This window comes from Colossoma macropomum, unplaced genomic scaffold (assembly GCF_904425465.1).
Source record: "Colossoma macropomum unplaced genomic scaffold, Colossoma_macropomum, whole genome shotgun sequence".
In the NCBI taxonomy this organism is placed as follows: domain Eukaryota; kingdom Metazoa; phylum Chordata; class Actinopteri; order Characiformes; family Serrasalmidae; genus Colossoma; species Colossoma macropomum.
In genome coordinates this window covers 2,508,626-2,529,184 of record NW_023496051.1, presented here as the reverse complement: position 1 = coordinate 2,529,184, position 20,559 = coordinate 2,508,626, and the positions used below count along the sequence as shown (strand labels likewise).

At 42.7% G+C, this 20,559-nt stretch overlaps 1 protein-coding gene across 7 annotated transcripts in view; it reads left to right on the top strand.

The window, feature by feature from the left end:
• add3a (adducin 3 (gamma) a) overlaps positions 1–20,559 on the top strand; it is a 194,152-nt gene that overhangs the window by 13,417 nt on the left and 160,176 nt on the right. The window contains exon 1 of one of the 7 annotated variants that reach the window (XM_036565151.1): positions 15,910–15,933. The exons of the other annotated variants lie outside the window; for them this stretch is intronic. The gene's annotated coding sequence lies outside the window, so the exon portion shown is untranslated. Of the gene's footprint in view, positions 1–15,909; positions 15,934–20,559 lie in introns of those variants that run through there. 7 annotated transcript variants of the gene reach the window in all.

The following is a 20,559-nucleotide window of genomic DNA, read 5'->3' as shown; positions in this document are numbered from 1 at the left end:
GACTAGCTGGCAGAGCTGAGTGGAGGTCACCCTCAGAAGGGTGGAGATACATCCATTCTCTCAGTTTCGTGTCTGAACATTCGGTGAGGGTGAAAAACAGCCTTAGAATTAAAGGTGGGCGATCTGGCAAAAATATCACGTCACAATCACCATACACAAAGACATTTTTATCATACACAGAGTCACACAACCATAGATATACAATTCCTATATGCCTCCTTGTCTGTTGTTCTCTATCTAAGGCGATACGTCTGCGCGTCCGCCATGTTGGAGCGGTCACGCTTGTGAACAAATTCACTTGTATTGAGAGACGATGAGTCTCAGGATTAAATCGGCCACAACTTTCTTATTACTTATTGTTATAATCCTCAGACACAGATTAATCTAGGTTGCATGGACGGCTCTCGGTAGCTTTTATATCTTTAATAACCGATTGTGATAATTAGCCGTCCGGACCAGCAGGAAAGTATTCAGTCTGCACCTGACGTTAAAAACCGAGTTTAGTGTGAGTAAAAAAACAAACTCACACACATCAGCAGATCCATCAATGTGTGAATCACTTCTAATCTTAATACACATAACAATAACATAAACCCCCCAAAACACAGTAAGAAGGACGAAGTTTGGCTTCCTATCCGCCAGCTTCTTCTTCGAGTTTTCCCATTCCACCTTAAATGGTGCAGCAGTCACTTTCTGGTGCCTGAAGCTGCATCATTAAAGGTGGAACATGAAAACCTGAACAAGATGCTGGCTGATGCACCGTTTAATGTGGAACTCAAAAAACGTACATACAGTCCTACCCTACGTGATATTAAATTTTTCGGAGGTTGGAATGGACAGAATGTCCCAGACGAACAGCAGTGGCACTGTTACAAAAGGTTATGACAAGCTGAATACAAAGATTGTGTGAACCCCTTAAAATCTCAAGCTTAATACATCCTGAGGCTTATTATTCAGTAGCTACATGGATTAGTTATTCTAATGTCGTAAAAGGTTGGACCCGTCAGTGATTCCAGACAATTTAAGAGCTTTTTATGCTGTCCAGTCCAATCAGTCACTTGTTACTATGCAGTTTATGCAGTTATTAGCTGTCATTTATAGGCTGTTTATAATTGTGTAGTGTAATTTATCATGATAACAATAGCGTCATATTGCCCACCCCAACTCAGAATGTGTTCCCCTCCACAGTAGAGGTCTACACCTCTACCCACGGGACCTGACACGATATCTGGCGGCGTGGGACTAATTTAAAGTGTTGCTTGTGGGAGATGGCAGAGCTTTCAGTCCGACGGCCACAGCTGCCCAGCAAAACACCAAAAATAACCACTCTGGTTAATTCCTGCTTTGTGTTTACTGGGAATAAAATGAATTTTCTGCGGGAGTGGGATGAAATCTCACGGGAGAGGGCGGGAGCGGGACTGAAAAAACAGTCCCATGCAGACCCCTAATCCACAGTATTTCTGGAATGGGAATTCAAACTGTATGTCAGTTCTAGACGTCAATATGAACTCTAGAACTGAAGCTGATTAAGCTGAGAGCACTAAACCACCACTTTGTTGTGTCTGCTGGAGTGTGTACGTCTGGCACAGCTAGAGCTTTGAAATTCTCAACTGTCTGGCTGTGAATACAAACATCAGTACATGACATATACATGTATAGGTCACCTTGAAGAGAGATCTGTCCTATTTTAGGAGTGCAGTGATACATGTGTGTGTGTGTGTGTGTGTGTGTGTGTGTGTGTGTGTGTGTATGCCTGATCAAGGCTGGTATTTGGAGACGTGTTAGTCTGCAGGATGCTCATGTTCTGATGCAGGACCGGGTCAGGTTCACTACTGTAAGCTGAAATCAGATCCTGAAAGCTTAAGCACATGGTGATGCCAAACTATGTCTGGCCTTCGCTCTGTACCCAAATACACGTCACCCCGGTGCTATTAGTGGACGCACGCACCCCACTGTTTACAACAGCTTACTACATGTTGTGGATACCATGTAAGGCTACTGTAGAGACACTCTAAATATATCTATATATTAGTCTGATGGTGGCAATTCAAATGCATTGATTTTGAAATTTCTGAATCGATTATAATTCATTAGGCTTTAAAAAAGTTTAATAAAATACGGTCTCGGTGGGCACCTGTGTGGCGAAACCTTTCAAACGTTGATCCCTGTATTCAGCCACAGCCATCTGTGCAGGGACAGTATATAAAGTGGACCCAGTCACCTCGCTGTTTTCACTGGGGACCAGCCGAGGTCAGTCGTGTCACTTACCAGTCGACTCCTGGTGCAGTGGATAGCAGGAATGTGTGAGGTGCCTTAATGACGCAAATCTCCAGCGTGCAGTTCAAACCACTGTACTGTTTGTAGAAGCTGCCCAACAACATTTTGTGAACGTGTTGATGGGAACATAAATCATCAAAACCATTCAGCACAATAGTACACTTTGACCACATAACGAATTACAGTTGTTGCCTCCTCCTTTATCATTAATTGTATGTGTAAAATATATTATAAACTAGAAAACAGAACAGAGCAAGAGAACGACACAGTGTAGACAGTCTCAAAAAACATAGCTAAGTATTGTAATGATGATCATTATAAAGTAAATAAATAAGTAGTAATAGAAATAATCATAATAACTGCAAAAAATACAATTATTATTATTGTTATTTGACATCCTGCTCAGTGCTTCTGTTACAAACATTACAGTGCAGTCTTTCAAGCCACACTATCACTATCACTTTTTTTTCCCTCCAGTATTCTCCCCAATTTAGTCGTATCCATTTTCATAAGACTCCCCAAATCACACGATACCCCCAGCGCTAGAAGGGCGAGGGCTAGCACAGGCTGTGAAGCGCCACCGCATCTTTTCCAACTGCCACTAACGCAACGTCATTGGACAGCTGAACACTCTCAGAGGAAAGCGCCAACCGTCAGTTCTGTTACGTCAGCTAACAGACGCCTGCGCTGCCTAGCATCGTGCTGAGTGGTGGGTGGAGAACGGGGGTCATCCTACCCACCCAAAGAGAGCGAGGTCAGTTGTGCTCTCTTGGACTCCCGACCACGGATGGCTGTAGCATCCACTTTCACTTTTTATATAGTTTCTGTACTGTCACAGAAACGTGCTCATTTTGAAGCTATAAAGTGACAGACAGACCTGTGGATCAACTGACCGAAAGTCCACTCTTTCTAGAAGAGCACCAGGAAACTGTGGTAATCAGACTGAACCCCCTAGTGGAGGCTGGTCTCGGCCCATGAACCGTGGTGCGGTTCGGGTGAAGCAACATAATAAAGAGCAAATACGTCTTAATGGACCAAACATGGAATGAACCATCACTTTTTTGTGTGTATCGTCTTTGGTAGCTGTAAGTCTGTGCATGCATATGACCATGCAGATAATGTAATGTTTTTGTTCGTTTCATATATGTATATCAATATATATTAAGGCCCAATCCCATTTCACCCCTCGCCCTGCCACTGAGCCCTTAGCCCTCTGTTTTGCATGTTCATGCCTAGGGGTAGGGTGTCCCTGTTCTTGTTGAGAAAGATTGGTAGGGCAAAGTGTTACGACTACATGGCTGAACTTTACCCTCCTCTGCTATCACTGCAGACTGGCAGGGTCGCCTACAGAGCAGCGCTAGTAGCTGTTAATGAAGTGATGCTCTCTTTATTTGAGGGTCCCATTTTTTGCAGAACTTAACGTCAGCTAACATTACTCTGAAAAAGGAATTTGTCTCCTTCACGTCATGGCAGTTTCATGTGGCGTCACTATGATGACCAGCTACACTGAGGGAGTACTGTATCTGAGTCGAGCCGAGTCTTACCATGTAGTGTAAAAGCGGCTAAAGTAAACCTAAACTAAAATGGACCAATGAGTGCATTTGCATGCACGTTTACGTACATTTCTCATTTACATACATTCCTCAGTGCATGTGAACTCTTACTCTGATTTCTTTCGGATTTCTCAGTCTGCGCATGCGTGAGATCAGACGGTGGATGCTGCGAGACACAGCAAAACACTTTTGGAGAGGCACTGAAACCAAACACGAAATAAAGGATTTAAATATTCATCTTCTAGATGATGTTTGTTCATATTTTCAGGGAAAGCAAAGCGATGTTAAAAAAAAACGCGGCATGAAGTTTGAGTTGTACGTTACGTTTACATCACGGCATCTTCTGTGAGTTTATTGGCTGGTTGCAAAGCAGAAATCTGATTACTGTCTGACTCACGTAAACCCGGAGTTTCCACATTATCTGATCACTGATTACATGTAAACGTGTTGATCAGATTAATCACAAAACCTGATTTTCTGCAGTTATCGGATTATTAAGTGCATGTCAACACACTCATTGTACCATGTTCTGCTTTGGTCTTGACCAAAAGTGAACACAAACATAAATTTGAATCCTATTAATTGAATTGAATCGAATTATGGTAAAATTTGAGATTTCTTGCCACGTCGAATTCCTAAAGAGTCATTAGACTCTAAACTAAAGCCCTTTATTTCTGTATTTGAAGTGCTGTGCATAACACCATTCTTGGCTTCAGTGATTGGTGCTAATCCATAAAAAAGGCCGGGATTGTTATCTGGATTATTTGCAATCGTTTCAGTAGCAGTTAATGCTAATGTGGTGTGACTGCATTGTTGACCCTGATCTGCCAGTCACTGCGTTCACTCTACCCTCCCTGTAATCCCGATGGGTTTAATAGCAGTCAGCATTTATCGAGCCAGGCTGTGCGGTTGGTGCTGTGCATGTGGTCGTAGTAAGTGTTGTTGAAAGTGCTTGTGGTTAACACTCTGGTGTTTGTGTGTGTGTGATATGTGTGTGGGTTGCGTGTGGTTAAGGATGTGTAAGTCAGTTTCAGTGGTCTGCTGTTGGTAAACAGTAGCGTGTTGCGCAGCTGTGCTGTTGTGACAGTCCTCTCTGCATGTGCAGGGCAGGGACTCTTCCTGTAGTGAGATGTAAGCATGTGTCCTTTCCTATTTCATCCTTCTGAAAAAAGCACACACAACCCCACACAAGGCACTCATAGAGCAGAGCGGATCCAGTAGAGCATCTTCTCAAGGAGGAAGCTGATGTTGTTCGGAATAAAAAGAAAAAAAAACGTGAATAGTTTAACCCTATGAACTCAGTGAGCCTGGTACCAGGCCCCAGAAGAACAAAACAAAGATGTTCGCATCCCTTTTGGAAACTGTTAACACCATTTTATCAAGCTCAGTATGTGGAGCTGGAGCTTTCTGTGAGCTACGTTGTTGTCTATCAATGCATAAAATATTCCCAGGGCTTCCTTTATTGTTGGATGCACTGTGATCTTTCACTAAGCGCTTCAATAAGCATTTATTATTGTTATTAGAATACCGATAAAGCATGATGTGCCTTACATTCATACCGTTTACTTGTTCAGAAATGTAAAAATCGACAAATTTTCATAAAATTTCAACAGAAATGCCTGAAAAATTGCGTGATTACAAGGCTGAGTACAGAAACGGACCATAATGAAAAACGGACCATTTTTAAACACCTCAGTGTCACTGCTGGACTGAGAATAGTCCACCAACCAAAAACATCCAGCCAACAGCGTCCTGTGGGCAGCGTCCTGTGACCACTGATGAAGGACTAGAGGATGACCAGCACAAACTGTGCCGCAGCAGATGAGCTATCGTCTCTGACCTTACATCAACAAGGTGGACTGACAAGGTAGGAGGGTGCAACAGAGTGGACAGTGAGTGGACACAGTGTTTAAAAACTCCAGCAGCACTGCTGAGTCTGATCCACTCGTACCAGCACAACACACACTAACACACCACCACCACGTCAGTGTTACTGCTGTGCTGAGAATGATCCACCACCCAAATAGTACCTGCTCTGTGAGGGTCCATGGGGGTCCTGACCACTGAAGAACAGGGTAAAAGGGGGTAACAAATTATCAGAGAAACAGATGGACTACAGTCTGTAACTGTAGAACTACAAAGTGCACCTATGTAGTAAGTGGAGCTGATAAAATGGACAATGAGCATAGAAACAAGGAGGTGGTCAGAATGTTATGCCTCATCATTAAATATTCATTTGAAATTTGTTTACTGAGATGAGTTTGGCTACCTAATAACCACGTCCCTCCCTGCTGTACCAAGTATACCTTCTAGAGTTATGATGCAAGGATTTTTTTATTGCTCAATTTTCTTTTCATCACTTCAAGGCTCCATTAGCTGCTGTAGTTTACCATCTAGATCTTACACAAACTTGACACGGGATCAGACTTTAACTTTTCCTGCTGCAATACGATACGAACTTCTCTGTGCTAGTCTTTTTCTTTTTTCCTGCTTCTCTTCTCCCTCTCTCTCTTTCTCCCACCGCCGCTGCCAGTAGCATGCTGAAATATTATTTTTCTGCTCACCCTGAGGGCTGTGCTATGAATGGCTGAACTTTGTACGTTTGCTTTCGCTTCTTAAACCTGCCACCATAAATCAAACCCAGCTTTGGCACATCGCGCTGAAACAGCCGTCATGTTTCTACACTAAACAACTCTGGACGTTGTGCTGAGCTTGTCCCGCTCTCCGAGTGCTTCTGCCTCACCGTGACTCTTTCACGTCTACAGTTTTGCTCGTGTGGGCGTGTGTGGGAAAGAAATATCTCAGGCTTCCCTTATCGTCTCTTACGTTTCCTTATTGGGCGTGTTCGAGCTTGTGATGGAGCTCAGTATGAACCTTTTACAGCGTCTGTTTGTATCTGGAGACACTTTCACACTTCACGCTCGGTCTCTCTGCCAGGCTTTGAAGTGATACACACACCTTTTCATATCATACTCACTCTGTATCAGTCACTTTAGGGTCACGGGGTCATCGATTGCGTACAGAGTGGAAACAAGTAATGCTTTCGAAACTCGAAACCGAGTACATTAGTTGCGTAATGCTTTGCACCATTTAAACTTGCAGACTTTAGGACATTGCATGAGTCCTGTTCAGGACCTGAAATTCATTTTTCAAAATAGGCATTGGGGGGGGTGGGATTCGTATCTGACATGGATAATCTCACATGGCTATTTGTCAGATGGTGCACTGTTTGGATGCAGGAGCCAGTGTTTTAATTCCTGCGTAGTGCACTGTGTTGTGAGCCGTTTGAGATTTGATAGTGTGGGAAAAGAGACCTGAGACTAAATTGATTATAGTTTTAGTCTAACAACCTCCTTATCCAGCATTTCTTCTGAAAACCAGGGTGTTTGTCCCCATTTGCTGCAATTACAGCAGACTTTACACTAGATCTAGGAATATTGCTGTGAAGATTTGATTGCGTTCAGCCACAAGAGCATTAGTGAGGTCAAGTACTGATGTTGGATGATTAGTTCTGGGTCACTCACTCCAGAGGACACGCCAGAGTTTCACTGCTCAACAGCCCAGTGCTGGGGGGTCTCCTCTAGTCAAGCTCCTTGGGCATGATGACCTTAGGCTCATGTTTGGCTGCTCCAGGGCGCCCCCTTTTATTGGTCAGTGCTTTTGTGCGGAGATTATACAACAAGCTGTATGTGGGAAGTTTAGTGCCAGCAATGGGTGCAGCTAAATTCACCAGTTAAAAATTGCGGACATCGCAGATGTCGGATCACGGATCACGTTGGTAATCACTCAGATTGCAGCACCTCCTCAGGTAAAACGAATCCAGGTCGAATAGGGATTTAGATTGTGCGAGTCAAGTAATTGTGTTTCTTTATTTATGTATTTGTTTATATTAATGTGTGAATTCTATAGTGAAATAGTAAAAGTATAATCAATGCTGTATTTTCTCGAATGTATTGCATCAGAAGTGAGTGCGCTGGGTACTGAGAGCCAATGTGGAAGCAATACGGTGCCAAAAAAAAGTAAAAGAATTCTCTGTGGGCTCCCTTAAAAATTTTTAAGATGTCTTGTTCTGGGCTAAGAAGGTAGAATATAAACGCTACAAGAGGCGTCTTACTGCACAACTTCCAATATCACGTAGTCTTCCCACATAAACAGTGTAAGAGTCGTCATGTTAAATTACAGCCTTCCAATTCTCAATAACATTTGAAGCATTAACTCTGAGCTTCAATTCATTTCAATAAGAATTAATTTCTGCTATGTTTAGTAGCCTTTATCCTTCCCTAAGTCGGCTTTTCATTGAAAACCAGGCCTTTCAAAAGCCTTCTTAGCTCCAGGCAGCCGTAGTGGAGACACCCACAGATACCTCAGTGCTGCAGGTCACTGGCTTATCTGACCACAGTCCCCGCTGCATCACTGTTTCCACTGAGGATGTGCATGCTGAGGGAACTGATAGTGTATGCGCGAGGTGACTGATAGTCCCTGTCAGGCTCATTCTCTGCTACACATTTGTCCACTGTTCCCTCAGGAACAGGAAACAGATTCCACATCCTCTTCCACCGAGACTGGATGGACAGGACGTGGCCTTGTTTTTTGCATCAAGGATGGACAGTGATGCTCTCGGGGGCTGACAAGCTAACGGGCGTTTGACACCCCCTTTGAAATGAGAGCGAGTGTGTGGCTCATTCTCATGTCTCTGCATGGTCTCGAGGTCACTTTACATGATATTCAAAGATGAGGAACAGCATTGACTGAGGCTGAAATGTCACACACCATTGTTTGAGGGGAGAGATAAGAACGTTGACCCAGTGATGTTCAGAGCTTCGTCTCCATGGAGATGGAAGTGCTGTGGATAAGTCTGGCAGGGGAGAAGCTGATAAAGCAGTTACATTCAGGGTATATAAAGAAAGGGAAGCACGGCGGCGCTGTCGCCTCGCGGCAAGAAGGGTCTGGGTTCGACTCCCCGGCCGGGTAACCAGGGTCCTTTCAGTGTGGAGTTTGCATGTTCTCCCCGTGTCTATGTGGGTTTCCTTCCTGCCTTCCGCACTGGGATAGGCTCCAGCACCCCCACGATCCAGGAGGATAAGCGGCTTAGATGATGAATGAATATATAAAGAAAAAGTCTAATATTTTAGTTCTAAAATTTGATTGGCTGAGCCACGTTTGAAGCCACTGTAACATATGCTTACCTCACAGTTTTTGTGAGGTGCAATGTTGTGAAGTCTCTGTGCTGTTAATGGAACTGTCTTTGACTCTAATGCTGCTCACCTGGACCACAGAGTGAACTGATAAAGTAACAACCCAGTTCTTTTTAAGCTAAGTTGCTGACAACGGCTAAAAGATTGCTAACAGGCTAAACTGTACTTTAAAAGTACTTACTGCATCAGGGATGTGAAACTAGAGACTTTCTGGGCCAAAGTGCTTCAGATATTAGCATTTACCCTCATCTGACACTGAATTTAGTTCATGAAGGCCCTGCTAATTAGCCGATGAACTGAATCAGGTGTGCTTAATGAGGCAGCGTGCTGAAGTCTGCAGTGTTTTGGCCTGCGAGGACTGGAGCCTGACACATGTGTACAACATGATTCACTGTAAAACTGCATATAAAAAGTAAAAAATGTGTCCTGGATGTCTTACATGCTTCAAATCTTTGTGTCTGATCTGCCTTAAACAGGATTAATCCCAGGGTGAATCTCAAACAGCTCCCTACTCCATATAGTTAACTAGGTTATAAAATTCTACACCCAAACAGTGTGTCCTGTGTTTAATTATACAAACATGGCTATATCTCACATTTGTCAGATGGTGCAGTGTTCGGGTGCAGGAGCCAGTATTTTAATTGCGACGTAGTGCACTGTGTTGGGAGCCGTTTGAGATTTGATAGTGTGGGAAAAGAGACCAGAGACTAAATTAATTATAGTTTTAGTCTAACAACATCAGCAGAGGTGTAACTACACTGTTACACTCATCCAGCATTTCTTCTGAAATCAGGGGCGTTTGTCTCTGTTTGCTGCCTTTACAGCAGACTTTACACTAGATATTGGAATATTGCGGTGAGGATTTGATTGCATTCAGCCACAAGAGCATTAGTGAGGTCAAGTACTGATGTTGGAGGATTAGCTCTGGGTCCCTCACTCCAGGGGGCTTTAGGCCCAATCCCATTTCAGCCCTCGCCCCTAACACTTAGCCCTTAGCCCTCTGTTTTGCGTGTTCACGTCTAGGGGTAGGGTGTCCCAATTTTTGTTGAGATAGAGGGGTAGTTCGGGCTGCATGGCACTCCAAACAGAGGTTTTTCAGAGACTCCAAACGGAGTGTTATGAGAAAAAAAGAAAGAAACGAGCAAGATGGCTGAACAAGAGACCAAAGAAATACACAAATGTGAGAATTTTCTCCGTTAAAAAATTACGATAACCATTATATTATCTTAGTTTAATGCCGTTTCAGTGTATTATGGTCGTTTTCTTCACAACAAGCATAAAAAATCGCTAATAGCATACTAATGTCTCGGCAGCTAGCTAGCTAACTTTCCCGTTCCACCTTAAATGGTCCAGCAGTTCTGACGCCTAAAGCATTTAAGGCGGAACTGGAAAATTCGAACAAGAAGCTGGTGAATATCTGACTTCAGCTTCACATCACTGAAGAATTAGGGGTGGGCGATAATAAATAATTGCCCCTCTTTAAAAGCATATGATGCCCTAAATGTAACTAAAGCCCAGCAGTGAGGAGCTGAACTTTACCCTCCTCTGCTATCACTGAAGACGGGCCGGGTCGGCTACAGAGCAGCGCTGGTAGCTGTTAATGAAGTAATGTTTTTTGTTTTAATTTGATTGCCCCGGGCTGCTTTACTGTTGCTTATACCTGTCGCCTCACAGCAAGAAGGGACTGGGTTTGATTCCCCAGCCAGATGACCAGGGTCGTTTCTTTGTGGAGATTGCATGTTCTCTTTCTTCCCACAGTCCAAAGACATACAGTCAGGCCAATCAGAGATGCTAAATTTCCCCTAGGTGTGAATATGTATGGACTGGCGGCCTGTACAGGGTGTTTCCAGCAACCCCCCCTCACACCCCCCCTCTCCAAAAGGGTCTCAACAAGTAGAGAACAGAGTCTAAAATTAGGTTCCTATGCTAATAGGAACATTTTACAGCTACATGTTTTGTTGTTTTGGCTAGATTATTTAAGTAAATCATTAAGAATTATTACTTAAATTAAGTACCAATACACTTAAGCATTGGCCACCCCCCTCTGGCTAACACTTACTCACTATATAACAGTATCGCTGTTATGAGAACAAGGCCAATACAGTGGTCAGTGTCACTACAAGATGCATCTCTTTTGTCACCAAAGTCTGAAATTTCATTTTGCGCTATAGAGTGAGTGTCACCTGGGTGTGAAGTGTGCTGGGGGTGTCAGAGGTGGGCCGAGAGGGTGATCCGTCAGACCAGTCAACAGGAACAAAGTCTTTACTGTCTTCGTTCAGGTCAGTAACCCGCTGAAGTCAGACGTCCCATACTTTTACAGCGTCTCTGATCTTTGAAGGCCTGGTTATTGGCCTTGGCAAGGAGCCAGGAAGCATATCCCGGGGCATTCGTTTGAAAAGGAGCGAGACGCTGGGGAGCTTTTGATCAGGAAGGTCGTGCAGCTGTTCGAGTCTCATTTCCCTCCATGTTCCGCATTATGGAGCAGAAAGAGCAGAGCTAGGTTCTGCAGGGCAGTGGGGCGAATAAAATGATCACCCCTCTCTAAACAAAGGGAGTAAATGGGGTGACTGAAAAAGTTGTAGCCCAGTGTTTTTATATTATCGTGACAAATAACAAGTAACATGTTGAATCTGGCTAACAGTTGTGCCGTGCATGTAAACTCCTTGCAGTGCTTGTGTTGGTAGTTGGTATTATGTGAAATTATCTACGCTAAAGGAAACGTTTGGCAGGAAAACTTATTTATGTGAGTTTCCACTTAACCCCAAATGCAGCTGATCAGACAGGACACATTTGGTGTCTAGGAGCTGCTAACATTGCTAACAAACAGAGGAAGTCAATAGTCACCCAAACGGTTACTTCCCATTCAAAACTTCCCATTCAAAGTGCATCCAGGTCACACTGACACTTTCCCTGCTCCCCAATTTCAAAGGTTTATCATTATTATTTTGTTCTTTGTTTTATATTCTTCTTCTCTTTTATTCTTATTTTGTCTGTCGGATCGTTGCCGCGTAACTCGTCCTGCAGTTTTCGAGATATCAACACCGTTCCCCCTCCAGATTGTCCAGTCTGATTGTGTGATTCGGGTTTAGATACAGCTTTTTGATCAGATTCACAGCTTTTGTTCAATCTTCGTTAAATTCCGAATTTTTTCCATCCCTCGCTTCTGCCCATAGAGTCCCGTTCATTTTCGTCACCGCACAAACTCTATTACTTCGTTACCCTACAGCCACCAAACTACACGTACTCGCTAAGGGTAGGACCTCAAACTCTACTGCACAGCCACACTTTTCTGTGTGTTATTTTTCATCCCTCGTTCCTCCCATAAAGTCCCATTCATTTTCGCCCAAACCCCAGTGCTGGTTTTACTTTGCCCGACAGACACCAAAATGCATCTACTCACTCAGGGCAGGTCCCCAAGCTCTAATCCACAGCCATACTGTCCCACAATCCTCTATGTCTCGCTTTGTGATGGTATCCCAGGTGGTTGCTAAGGTGTTGCTAGGCCATTGTGATGGTATCCCAGGTGGTTGCCAAAGTTTTGCTGTTATTCCAAGTGGTTCCTAAGATGTTGCCATAGGATATTGCTATGGAATCCAAGGTGGTTGCAAAGGTGTTGCTAGGATATTGCAATGCTATCCCACAAGGTTGCTAAGGTGTCGCTAGGCTGTTGTTATGGTATCCCAGGCAGTTGCTAAGATGTTGCTAGGCTCTTTCTATGGTATCCCAGGTGGTTGCTAAGGTGTTGCTAGGCTGTTGTTATGGTATCCCAGGTGGTTGCTAAAGTATTGCTAGTCTGTGGCTATGGTTTCCCAGGTTGTTGCTAAGATGTTGTTATAGGCTATTGCTATGGAATTCGGGGTGGTTGCCAAGGTGTTGCTAGGATATTGCTATGGTATCCAAGGTGGTTGTTAAGGTGTTGCTAGGCTCTTGCTATGGTATCCCAGGTGGTTGCTAAAGTGTTGCTGTTATTCCAGGTGGTTCCTAAGATGTTGCCATAGGATATTGCTATGGAATCCAAGGTGGTTGCTAAGGTTATGCTAGGCCATTGCTAGGGTATCTCAGATGGTTGCTAAGGTATTGCTAGGCTGTTGCTGTGGTATCCTCTCTGTGTTGTTTTTTCATCCCTTGTTCCTCACGTAGACTCCCATTCATGTTTCAACAACATGTAGCTAACACTTGGCAACTCCCTACAAACAACTAAATAAACACCCCGTACACCATGGCAACTGCCTAGTAGCAATTTAGCAACCACATGGGATACCATAGCAACTGTCTAGCACCACCCTAGCAACCACCAGGGATACTTTTGCAACCGCCTAGCAACAACCTAGCAGGAAGTGGAAACGATTTAAGCTGCACAACCAAGCACAACAACTTCTGGCATGAACTTTCTTGTATTTCTTGTATGTTAAAGTCAGTGTTTCGTATTAAAAAGTGACTAAACGTTTTTCTTTTGGAAGGACTCTTATTTTCACGCCTCATGAATCCACATGTCATATTTGCATCAGTGCAGGTGTTCAGTTTCAGTTCATTTACAGATGTGTAGTCAATGTTACATAAATACTGGAAGTCTAAACTCGTCCTACATTGTCTGACCATTTCATGATGAATGGACCATTAAAAATGATCAAAACTACTTGGAATAAAACTCCTGCACTTACGTAGTTTCAAGTTTAAGCTTGTTTTTTCTTCTCTTATAATAGAGAGATCAAAGAATTTACAGAGATATCAGTGATACGGTAACAAAGACATCATCCAGAAGTTATTACACCTCTGATAAAGATAACGGATGCCGGGCGTACAGGGGAGGACACTGAAAAGGGGGATACTTTAATGAAAAATTGTACAGACATTGTGCAGTGAGTTGACAAATCCAATATTTTGTCTATGGGATTTCAGGTATAACCGATACTTTTTCATTTGGTGGTGAAAAAAATTAGTTTGTGGGGTCGGGGGGGGTGATATGAGGGGCGCTATCCTTGTTTGTTTGGCAGGCTTGCGGGTGCTCAAGAGTGACATTTGGGCTCTGTTCAAGCCATTGCACTGATTTGCATAGACAAAACACAAGAGCGCTCATGCAGAAGGAATTAAAGTGTACAGGAAGAGGACGAGGCCACCACCCTAACCACCGTTATCTCTCTGTGTGTGTGTGTGTGTGTGTGTGTGTGTGTGTGTGTGTGTGTGTGTCATGGTTCAGGAGACATCGATATGTCTCATGTCAGTTCAGTTTTATCTCTCCCAATTGGCTTTGACCTTAATGGTGCTCCCCTTTGTTTAAAGCTCCAATCAGGAATTGCTGACCGAGCGCCGCGGCCACCCTGAGGCTCAGTCTAAGTTTACTAACACAGCACAGGACACAGATTGTGTGTTTTAGTTAGTGAGTGGACGAACACAGCATTCTAATTCTACATATTTCAGCAGTGAAACGTTTGAGGTTTGCCTCTTTAGTTTTGCACTGAAGCCACAATATTTATGTAGCTAACAGTTAAAAGTAGAAGAGAGAAAGTTAAGTTGGTTTGACAAAGCTGTAGCTATGAAAACCCAGGTGGTTGCTAAGGTGTTGCTAGGCTGTTGCTATGGTATCCCAAGTGGATGCTAAGGTGTTGCTAGGCTGTTGCTAGGGCATCTCAGATGGTTGCTAAGGTGTTGCTAGGCTGTTGCTATAGTATCCCAAGTGGATGCTAAGGTCTTGCTAGGCTGCCGCTGTGGTATCCCAGGTGGTTGCTAAGGTGTTGCTAGGCCATTGTGATGGTATCCCAGGCGGTTGCTAAAGTTTTGCTGTTATTCCAAGTGGCTCCTAAAATGTTGCCATAGGATATTGCTATGAAATCCAATGTGGTTGCTAAGGTGTTGCTAGGCTGTTGCTAGGGTACCTCAGATGGTTGCTGAGGTGTTGCTAGGCTGTTGCTATGGTATCGCAACTGGTTACTAAGATGTTGCTAGGCCATCGTGATGGTATCCCAGGTAGTTGTTAAAGTTTTGCTGTTATTCCAGATGGTTGCAAATATGTTGTTATAGGATCTTGCTGTGGAATCCAAGGTGGATGCTAAGGTGTTGCTAGGCTTTAGCCATGGTATCCCAGGTGGTTGCTAAGGTGTTGCTAAGCTGCTGCTATGGTATCCCAGGTGGTTGGTAAGATGTTACTAGGCCATTGTAACGGTATCCCAGGTGGGCCTAAGTTGTTGCTAGGCCATTGTGGTGGTGTCCCGAGTGGTTGCTAAAATTTTGCTGTTATTCCAGGTAGTTTGAACGAATGCTGTGCAAACACTATAGAAGAAGAATTTGAAGAATAATAAAACGAAGAACAGAAAGTTGGCTTCATCAAGCCAACTTAAAAAGGTAACAGCACAGCGCGTCATACTGTATTGAGTTTTTGTCACAGCATACGACTATTGTGTTAGCTTGGAGCTAACATCTTAGCTTGTGGTTAAAGCGTTAAGCACAAATATTTAGTCAGATATTGTACTTTTATAATGTTGAATGGTGTAATAATGGTGTAATAAACTATCAGTGAAAACGTATCGGAAGGAATTATGAGTATTTTGAATCATTACAGCCCTATAAAGTATGGATAAAATCCGGGAATCTCTCTGGGAAATCAGCTACATTTGGGATAATGTATAAATTAGATTATTGCTTGAAGATTATTTTTTTAGCCTTCACAGCTGCCCTGCTTTACTGTAACAGGCCATAAAAACCACAGTGCTGCTAGACTGTGTGTGTGGTGCAGGGTGGGGCTGGGTGAGAAGGGCGTGGAGGGGGGGGGTGAATGGGGATTACAAAGGTCACTACGTGTTTACAACTTTAACAATGACCTTTTCCCCAACAGCAGTTCCTGGCTGGCCTCAATTTATGAGTAGGCTGCTTAGCATGGAAGAGTTTATGTGGCTTAAGCAGGCTTCTGCAGTGTACGCAAGTATTTGAATTCTTCCAAATGTTACTGTCTGGATTTATTTACAAACCAAATCCCAGTTTCATTAATAGTCCAGTCTCTTTAACACAATAGGTAAACATTACTGGCAGTAAAATAGGAAACGAAAGGAAACTCTCGCTAACATGGAGCGTACACAGTTTGTTGCCTCCGGTTCATGAGAAATCCAGCTTGTGTTTTATGTGTGAGAGAGAAGAGGTTGACCTTGCAGGACTTCCTCTGAGCACTCGAACCCTGCCTGAACTCTGAGGAAAGCCAGCGTGAGGTGAATGTAGAGATTGTCGTAAATTACCGACTTTACTGTCAGGGGAACGTGAGTCAATACAGCCGGTAACTGTTAAAGGAAACTACAGTTCCTCCAGTTTCTATTTGGCTGTGCAGATGTAGGGGTGGGCGATATCACAATATATAAGGCTGGCTTTACGCAGTGAAACTTTCATGCAACTAGTTGCATGTCATGAGTTGCCAGCAATATAATTTGTGTACAGCTTGGCAGTTACAGAAAGCAATTCAAAAACAAAGTTGCATGCAACACATTAAGTTATCCTAATAGTATTCTAATAGTTAGCATGTCGTGAGTTGCCAGCAACATAATTTCTGTGCAACTTGACAGTTACAGGATGCAGTTCAAAAACAATGTTGCATGCAACACATTCAGTTATCCTAATAGTATTCTAATAGTTAGCATGTCGTGAGTTGCCAGCAACATAATTTCTGTTCAACTTGACAGTTACAGGAAGCAATTCAAAAACAAAGTTGCATGCAACACATTCAGTTATCCTAATAGTATTATAATAGTTAGCATGTCGTGAGTTGCCAGCAACATAATTTCTGTTCAACTTGGCAGTTACAATAATTATTAATAATAGTTATTAATAATTCAGTTATCCTAATAGTATTCTAATAGTTAGCATGTCGTGAGTTGCCAGCAACATAATTTCTGTTCAACTTGACAGTTACAGGAAGCAGTTCAAAAACAAAGTTGCATGCAACACATTCATTTATCCTAATAGTACCCTAATAGTTAGCATGTCGTGAGTCGCCAGCAACATAATTTCAGTGCAACTTGACAGTTACAGGATGCAATTCAAAAACAAAGTTGCATGCAACACATTAAGTTATCCTAATAGTATTCTAATAGTTAGCATGTCGTGAGTTGCCAGCAACATAATTTCTGTGCAACTTGACATTTACAGGATGCAATTCAAAAACAAAGTTGCATGCAACACATTCAGTTATCCTAATAGTACTCTTGTAGTTAACCAAACTCAGCAGTATGTATTTTTGATACATCACATTTTTCTAACGATAAAGTTCTGATGGTCAAGCTTTGCTATTGTTATATATATAAAACTGACTTATTATTGACTGTTATTATTATTATAAATGAGCTGTTGTGACCTGAATACATTAATATGCTTACCTGTTGTTGTTTTGGCTCACTGTGGCCCATCGTTCTGTGTGACGCTAACCGTTATTCAAATTTCTTCATATTCATAGATTTCAACTATCAAATTTATCTGATTTTATTGATATATTCGGTGTATCTCTACCCAAGACACTACGCTAAGCTGATTCATCGAGAATGTAAATTTGAATCAGTTCTTTTTAATCGATTTTAACTGAGTAATCATGACTGCCTCACTTTTGTCTAGAAGTCATTGCAGGCCTCATTCTGCCTTTTATATCGTGTTTGCCGTCTCTGGTGCCTGACCTGTTTCTGTTTGCCTGCCATGTTGCGTCAGTGCGTGCAGACCGACCATCGTTACACTGTTGCAGCTGTATCTGGCGTATGAGGGTGATGCTGTTTGTCAAGCTCTGTCTCGTTTAAGCAGAGTCAACAGAAACCAGATTAGAGGCTTTTAGCAAGCGCTGCAGAGAACACACGATCGCACAGCAGCGCAGACTAAACCGCTGCTATCAGAGAAGACGGTTTATTAAGCGCTCAGATGTCTTCTTTTAAGTACTCCGAAAAAAGTGAGCAGTTGGAGCTAATGGTGCGTGAATTTCACAAAAGTATGCAGACAGATCCGACTGCCGAGTTTGGAATGTCTGCTGTTTGACCTCCTTCTTGCTTCCTAGGCTTTCATAATTGCCGGAATGGTTTATGAATATGTTTGAAGGTAGAGTGCGTTTATGGGCATGACCTGAATACGCGAATATGCTTGCCCTTTTAACAGCTACCGCAGTGCTTCCTCCTCGGGTTGATGGATGGATGTCTCCGGCGAGAGCAAGAAGGAAGCATATTGAAGTGGTTTAGTGAACACATACCTGGCCAATAATCCTGACCCGTTTGTTCTGCCTGAGCAGACTTCCTCTCTACGCTTTGACGGATCGTCTCTGGATTCAATTTAGCTCTAGTGTCTCTGAATCATTTATGAGCAGGGCCGTTCAAACGCCCAATTAGCTGTTCGATGATGGGGGGCTGGGACACCTCAGCCATGTCCAGGTCAATTTATGACCTCATTTAATGATTATTTGTATCAGAGGGGAACCCTCAGGGCCTTTAGGCCTTCAGAATAGGCCTAATGATTTCTGTTGAATAAAAAAAAATAAATGTCTGTTGTTTTTAGTTTGTTTTTATTTAATAGATTCATATTTAAATTCTGTAGGACTGTTATTTCATTGTTAAGTTTTAGTTGGAAACACAAGGATTATAGTAGTGTCTAGGTAGATACAGCCAAGCAAGCTCTCCCATTGGTTAGGACTTCAGGAGCTGAACTGAAGGCCTGACACATTACATTAACTACTAACATAATTAGGAACTGACGGTGGAATCAACCAATCATGTTTGGATTTACAGTGGTTGGGGCCAGATTTGTGAGAATAGTCATCTTTCTAGGAATTCTTGAAGTGCTAGATACGTCACAGGCTGTGAATACAACCTGTAGCATTTTAATCAGACGTAATCCAGTGACAGCAGATCTTGTGCTAAAGCCCTACTGAAGGACTCCCTGTGAATTAGCAGTAAGGTAAAATATATGTTTGTCTTTTGTAAGCATCACATATAACAAATAGAATATATTTTACAAGCTTTAGACGTTTAATATAGAACAACAAGGAAAAGTTAATATGCATCGCTGTTAGCTTAGTGCTTACATACTATTAGAATCCCATAGGGGTGCTAGAAATGACATTAGCACAGATGGGTTTTTCCTTGTTTTTGACCAACTTTTGACATTTGTGGCTTGAACTGTTGGCCTAGTTCTGATAGTCAAGGTTCTCTACTGATATATATGTATACATAACTGACTAATCTGTTGACTATTATTATTATAAATGAGTTGTTATGACCTAAATACATTAATATGCTTACCCGTTGTTGTTTTGGCTCACTTTGGCCCATCATTCTGTGTGATATGAAACTCTATCACCCCCCCACACCTCCAGTGTTGCGGTCTGTCAGAATGAGTGCATGTATCACTGGAATGTTACAGAGCACTTTAAAGGTGCTGAGAATGTATTCATATGATTTAATATTAATTAATATGAATTAATATAGTAGCAAGTGGAGGTGGGTGATATGGCAAAAATGTAGTATCAAAATACTTCAAGAAGTTTTTATGATACACAATGTTTATGCATTTTAGTCACTTTAAGGTTGCATGGCCACGAATCAGATATGTATCCGATCTAGGACCACATATGAAAGTGGCTCAGGTTGGATTTCGAAAAGATCAAATTTGTCCACACAGCTCTGAAAACATCAGATCTGAGTCACGTTAGGGCAAAAAATCAGATTAGTGACACTTGCCTGGTAATGTGAATGTAGCCATATTCTTACATGAGGAAACAGGCTATAGCTAGCTAGCATTTAACTTCACACACACAGACTGGTGACCCGTCCAAGGTGTTTTCTGCTTTCTGCTCAATGGCCGCTGGGATAGGCTCCAGCACGCCCCATGACCCAGGAGGAAAAGCGGCTGTAAAGTTACCCTTTCAGAGGTTTGTGAGGTTGTGAGGTTTACTTCTGATATTAGTGAAACGCTGGCAAATCTGTTGATTCTTCCCTTCAAAGTATCGCTGCTCTCATCGTCATCATCCAAAACATGGTCTTGATAACACAGCAAGAGTCAGAGATCAGTTTAAAGATCTATAAAATAAACTCCACCATTCTAGCCTCTGTTACTCTGTTCCAGTAATTCATACAATTATTCTGATGTTTGGTGACAAAAAACGTGAGCGTGTAACCTTTCAGTTGAGACCAAGATCATGACTGTAGCCCAAAGTATGTAAGAACAGCGCCCCCTTTTACTTTGGGTCCGCCATTTCAGGCAAAAATGGGGCAACAGTTAACATGTTAAAGATAATATTAAATATTAAGGCCTTTGCCCACCAGGCAAGTTCGAGATCGAGGATGCCTGTTGGAAAAAAAGTGTGCCACTATTCTTGTTTGACTGATCTGAGACTGATATAAGAGAAAGCACTAGCTTAGCCTGGTAGCTACAACACAAGGCCTCAGTGTTTCAATGAACAGCAGAGCCAAGACTTCCCTGGACCTGATGCTTGACATGACTGCCAGCCAGAGCTCTGTATGCGTGTCTGCCTGAAGCTCTAATGATCCACCATTGCGTAAACTGGTGGAGGACATGCCCTTGCGCTT